The sequence below is a fragment of the Solanum pennellii genome, chromosome 11 (genome assembly GCF_001406875.1).
Source record: "Solanum pennellii chromosome 11, SPENNV200".
Classification (NCBI taxonomy): domain Eukaryota; kingdom Viridiplantae; phylum Streptophyta; class Magnoliopsida; order Solanales; family Solanaceae; genus Solanum; species Solanum pennellii.
The window spans coordinates 58,785,737-58,792,233 of NC_028647.1; positions in this window are offsets into that span (position 1 = coordinate 58,785,737).

Sequence of the window (6,497 nt, forward strand, 5' to 3'; positions counted from 1 at the left end):
TTTAAAACTTTTTAAGTCTTCTAAGTCTTTCTTTACATTCTCTTAGCGATCTAGTTTCAAAAGGCTTACTTGAGCTTACAAGAACGTGAATGAGTCGTGAGTAAGTTGTCAAATACTACACTAATCAATAGTGAGACTCTAAGTCCGTGACATAAAAGTCTGTTTATATGTAAAAATGTTATTTCAATTTGGAGAGACATTTTTAATTTGAAAACTAATACTAGTTAAAAATAATTGAGTCCTATGGACAAGTGTATGCAATTTTAGTTGGTGTATGTCCATATAACTTGTGTTCGTTAGTAACCTTTAAAAAAATAAAAATTAATGTATGAAGATAGATATGATATTTTTTTGAGATTTTTTTATTTACTTTTTCATGTATAATAACCGATGAAAGTGCTTCGATTTTCTTTCTTAAACATTCAATGAAATTAAATAATACCATGTATTTTTGTTTTTTTTCCATATCATTAGGGTTATATTGATTTAACACAAATATCCGCTTTCTAATTATTAAGTTAACACAATCTGGGATGATTAAAAAAAACACTCAATTTCAATACGAATAAAAATATCTTGTTTATTGCTAATAAACACTATTAAAGACTGCTTTCTTGCTTTCCCCCTCGAATGGGGCCTACATGGTATGACTCCGTAATAGTTGGGCTTTACTATGAGTACGAAATAGGGAGTAAGAAAAAAAAACTCTTTTATAAAATCCGGAATCAAAAGGAAAAAAAACCCACAAATGGTGAAAATAGAAAAAAAAACACAAAAATACAACAATGATTATATATATATACATATATATATATATATATATATAAGAAAATTCTAGACTCGCCTACGTGGCGCCACCACAAATCAGAATTTTCTTTAAATTTATTTATTTTTTCAGAACTAGCCTTCCCCTTTCATGAAAAATTGTGAATTTTATGAAAAGTTGCGATTTTTATGAAGAGTTGGAACTTTTATGAAAATTTGTGATTTTTATGAAAAATTGTGTCTTTTATGAAATGTTGTGACCTTTTTGAAAGGTTGTACCTTTTCAAAAGAGTTGTGACCTTTCTAATAAGACACAATAAACATTTGTCCGCACTACTTTTTGTCGTCTATAAATAGAGAAATTTCCTCTACTTTAAAACAACAAAAATTTTAAACTTTTTCTTCTTTTGGAAACTGAAATAATTGTGTCCATTGCTCCTATTAAATGACTCACTCACTCCATTATTTTTGTACAATACACTGGTGAACATAATCGTTCTATCATGAGAAGATAGATTCCTTAAATCTCAGGTACTAGGGAGGATTAATTTACTTAAGGGGATGTTGTGCATTTAGTGGGCTAGATTTTTTCCATTCTGTCTTATTCTATTGTTACAGATCCTGAATATAATTTTTTTTTACACGTATTAATGTATGCTTATATTATTAATTGTTACTTTTGAGTACATGCTTTAATTTTTTTATGTTTCTGCAAAATTATTGTTATAAGTATTTGTTAGTACAAATTAAATAACAAACGTTACTTGAGTATTCAAGCAAATTTTTTCTATTAGAATTGTTACAGGAAAAAAAAAGAGCTCTTACAAATCTCTAATTTCATCAACAACATCATTTTTTCACATACAAGGATAACATTTTGTTTTATTTAGAGGAAAAATGCATAAGTACCCCCCAACCTATGCTCCAAATCTCATAGACACACATATACTATACTAAAGTCCTATTATCCCCTGAACTTATTTTATAAATATTTTGCTACCCCTTTTTAGCCTACGTGGCACTATCTTCTGGACCTAACACATGTTGACATTTTTTTTCAAGCTACTGTCGTAGGCTGAAAAGGGGTAGAAAATTATTTATAAAATAAGTTCAGGGTAATAAGACCTTAGTATATTAAAAGTATGTCTCTTGAATTTCGAGCACAATTTGGGGGTACTTGTGCAATTTCCCTTCTTTAAAAAATCCTTTGAGAGTTAATAACTTTGCATGAATATATTTTTTTTATTTTTATGTTGTTGTTATCTATTTTTTCACTAAATTTTATCAGTGGATATTATGAGTACTTTAAAAATTGAAAGTTGATTGAAGTGTTAGTCTATTTTTTGAGGCATGTTATTTTAAAACATGAGAACTTTTTTGGTCAGAATGATTTGTTATCATCATTGGATATCTCATAGTTTATTCCTTTTAATGTATTTTTTTCGTTGTTTTGTTGTCTCGTCAAAATTGTATTGATTATTTTTCATTTTGTATGTATATGATCCCACTTGGACAATGTTTTCGTCCGTTTAATGTCTTTCTTTTTTTTTCCTTCTCATTTAGCTCTTCTAAATATTTTTGGTGTGAGTTATGACTATTTTCAGCAAGCTTGATTTGCAGAATATGAAACAAAACCTGCTCTAAATACAAGTAATATTTTTAGCTATAAAAGATATGTCTAATAACATAGATTTGTTGTCCTTTATATCCCAAGTCATTGATGAGCATCTGAGTTATTTAGGTTAAACTCACTTTTAATTTTTTAATGTTCGAGAATATTTCTCTAACATGAGCCTAGAATCCTACAATTTGATCTACTTGTACTTTAGTAATGCAAAAATTACAAATACATATTTCTAAAAAAATCGTAAAGTTACATCAATGAAGTATCTTCTAGAAGGGCATTCAAAGTAGCAATTTAATGAAGAATGAATTTCTAAAAGGGTTAACAATATTATTTTGCTGTTGTTTCAAATTTATTTTTCTCCTTCTTTAAATTTTGCTAGAGTAACAAAGTAGCAATAACAAAAAGTGGTGAATATTTAACCTCGGCCAAGTAGATTGTCTCTAAAAAAATCTATTTATGTTGTGTGGTGTACATTTTTAACTGTCTTAATCTATTTATAATTGATATTGATTATAGAAATTTTTGCATACTTTTTTTAATTAGAAGGAGTTAATCTAACTCTAAAATTATGAGATTCTATATTTTTTATGTACAAAAAAATAGAAAAAGTATTTTTACTCGTTACATAAAAATATCACTCGGTTTTAACAAGACAATTATATCATCAAACATATATGTAGATGAATTATGTAAAAGATAAAAATAATTAGATAACAAGATATTTTTAATCATTCATTATATTTTTCCAATTCCTGAGATATGTGATAATTTGTTGAAATATTCTTAAAGCCTACTAAAATTTACCTTTTTTTTCCTTATAATGTTCGATTATTGAAAAGGTTGTTCAAAAGTTCAGAAAGATTATCTACACCCGCACAAAGCGCGGATGGATTACCTAGTAAATAATAAAGAAGAAAACATAAAATTTTCCGAACTTAGCAGCAATATTTACTTTGACTTTTTAACATTACGGATAATTATTTAACCCACTAATCTTTTTTCAAGTGAATTAAAATACACTCAATTCGCTGACATTACAAGTAAAAATAAGGGATAATGTCCAAGTACCCCCTCAACCTATGCCCGAAATTTCAGAGACACACTTATACTATACTAAGGTCCTATTACCCCCCTGAACTTATTTTATTAATAATTTTTTACCACTTTTCGACCTACGTGGCACTATCTTGTGGGCCCAACGATGGTTGACTTTTTTTTCAAACTAGTGCCACGTAGGCTAAAAAGGGTAGAAAATTACTTATAAAATAAGTTCAGGGGGGTAATAGGACCTTAGTATAGTATAAGTGTGTCTCTGGGATTTCGGGCATAGATTGAGGGGGTACTTGTGCATTTTCCCAAGTTTTAATATTTAAAACTAATAATAAATATTTATAAAATTATATTTAAAAAAGTGCATGAATTAATTCGGGATGTACTACTTCTTTATCTTTAATCATAAAATACGAATTCAGATTTAAAAGAGAATCCTATTGAAAGCAGTCTCCTAAATAAGCGGTTCAACCTAAATTTAATGAGATTTCAATTCGGACTCGAATAATTTTGATTGTCATTTTCAGGAATATGTAATTTCGTTGTGTTTCAGTAGTGTTTAGGGCGATTATGATATTAGAATTGATTTATTAATTGAGTGGGGTTTAATTAGTATATAAATGATATTATAATTAAATTATATCAAATAGTTGAGCGACAAGTATTTTTAAAAAAATATTTAAATGGTTTAAATTTGAAAAAGGATATTTTGCAGCCAATAGGTAGGTGAAAAGGACATTTTCGAGCGAATAGGTGGATTGAGGGTAGTTTTGTACCATTTTCAATACTTCTAGGGTATTTTAGGCCCTTTTCCGCTCTAAAAAAGAATGATATAGTTTGATTTAACACAAAATTTAAGAAAATAAAAAACTTTATATTCTTTTTATCCTAAATTAAAATTATGTCAAATTTATTAAAAAAGTATCATTCTTTTTTAAACAAACTAAAAAAGAAATGAAATTATTCCTTTATTTATAAGGTACAAGGGCAAATGGATCAAGAAAGTCAAGAGGTTCAACAAGGTCCACGTTGTACCCAATGTGGAAATTGTCAAAAACCAAGGCAAAATATCCTACTACTATTTGTTTTTTATTCAATTTAAAGAAAAGGAAAAAATATAATGTGAAATTAATAAAAATGTATTTTGTTTATAATGTATTTTTAAATGTTTTTTATCATCAATATTTGAATTTTAAAATGTCCTTAGTATTATTATCTCTAAAGAACTGCAATATTCTATATTAAAATAAGGGCATATATATCTTTTAATTCTCATAAAAAAAAGATCAGAAATTAAAGAAAAAATAGAAAACCCCTAACAGAACAGCACAACACTGGAAATCAGCGATTTTAAAAAAGAAACAGAGAGCTCTTGTTCTACAGCAAACGAACGAAGGAGAAAAATAAATTGAAAATTGAAAGTCTTAGTTCTCAAACTAAATAGAGAGATGGAAGAAGAAGGAGACGAAGGTAAGTTTCTAACTTAGTTTAAAGGTTGAATTTGTATCTTCCATGACTATAAGATTGAGAGTTGAGAAGTTGAGAAACATGGGTTTAGATGAAATAGAGGAAATTTATTTCATTCTTATGAACCAAGATAACATAGTCAATGATTTGAACGATAAACTTTGGTATTGTTCTTATATGCAATGAAAGTTATTGGACAGTAAGGTTAAATTGATCTTTTTACGGTGAGAATTGACTAAGAAGAGACTATTTTATGTGATTAAAGCACTAATTAAGTGATTTGGATAGATTTCGAATTAATCATGAAATCTCTAAGGATGAGTTTTTGTTAATGTAGTATGAATTACCTAAACGAAGGAGTTAACACGAAATTATTATGAATGTGTTTATAGTTTGACAAAAGGAATTCACATAGACCATTCAAGTGAAGAGCTTGGTGTTTCAACACAAGTACAATGAGTAGTAATCTTACCACAATTGATGTTTTATAAGTTGCATGATTTTCACGTGGTTTATAAAGTAATGTGTTATTGAACGTTTTGAACTTGCATGTGGGACAAGTATTTTACTAGATATGATACCGGAAGATTTTTTGCGATAATCTCATTTTTACAAGATATGATTACTGGTATTGAAAAAGTTTTACACTTATTTGAGAAATAGTATTTTGACAGTTGATTGTTAAACTTTAAAATGATATGATTTAATAAGATTTAAGTGCTCTGTTCATTTTTAAAATGTTTTTACTGATTACAAGAAAAATATAAATGAGAATAGACTTTGATGAATCCCGTAGCTAACGGCGGAATCGTTAAACCTGGTGCACCTTGTATTTACTGATTTCTTATAAAGTCCTTGCTAGTGGGATGTGGAATTAGTATACTGTTACTGATATCCCTCGAGTAGGGATCTACTGATATGAATATTTAACTCCTTTATGAGGAGTTCACTGTTATTGGTTACTTCTTATAAAGAAGGTCACTCTGATTACATGATTCATCCTTGAAAACCTCCCAGATATAAGCTTTGATATAAAAGTGTTTTTCTGAGTTTACAGCTATAAGATTTGATATGAAAATTTTATTTTACTGAGTTTGCTATTATGTATTTACACTGAATATGCTCATATGAGGCATATAAGGTTGAATATGGTTATTTTTTTTTAAGAGCATTATTTCATCATTATGACTATTATATTAGCATGTTTTCTAGTTTGTCCCTCATTAAAATGGTTGTGGATAAGTATTATTACTAACTGAGCTAGTGTCTCACTTCTCGCTAATTGATTTTTTACAGAGAATTCAGGTGGTGTTGAGGAGGATTTATTGTTATTCTTATTATCAGTTGACCCAGTAATCCAATTTGCATCACTATATCCTTCAAGAACGGCTGGATATTTGTTCTAATGTAAAGCATAGTTTTGAGTGTCATCAAAGTATCCCAAAACTTTCTTCATTGCCAACCAATGATTTTGATTAGGATTACTTGTGTATCGACTCAGTTTACTGATAGCGCAAGCTATGTCTGGTCGTGTACAATTCATGACATACATTAAGCTTCCCAATATGCTAGCATAGTCCAATTGAGA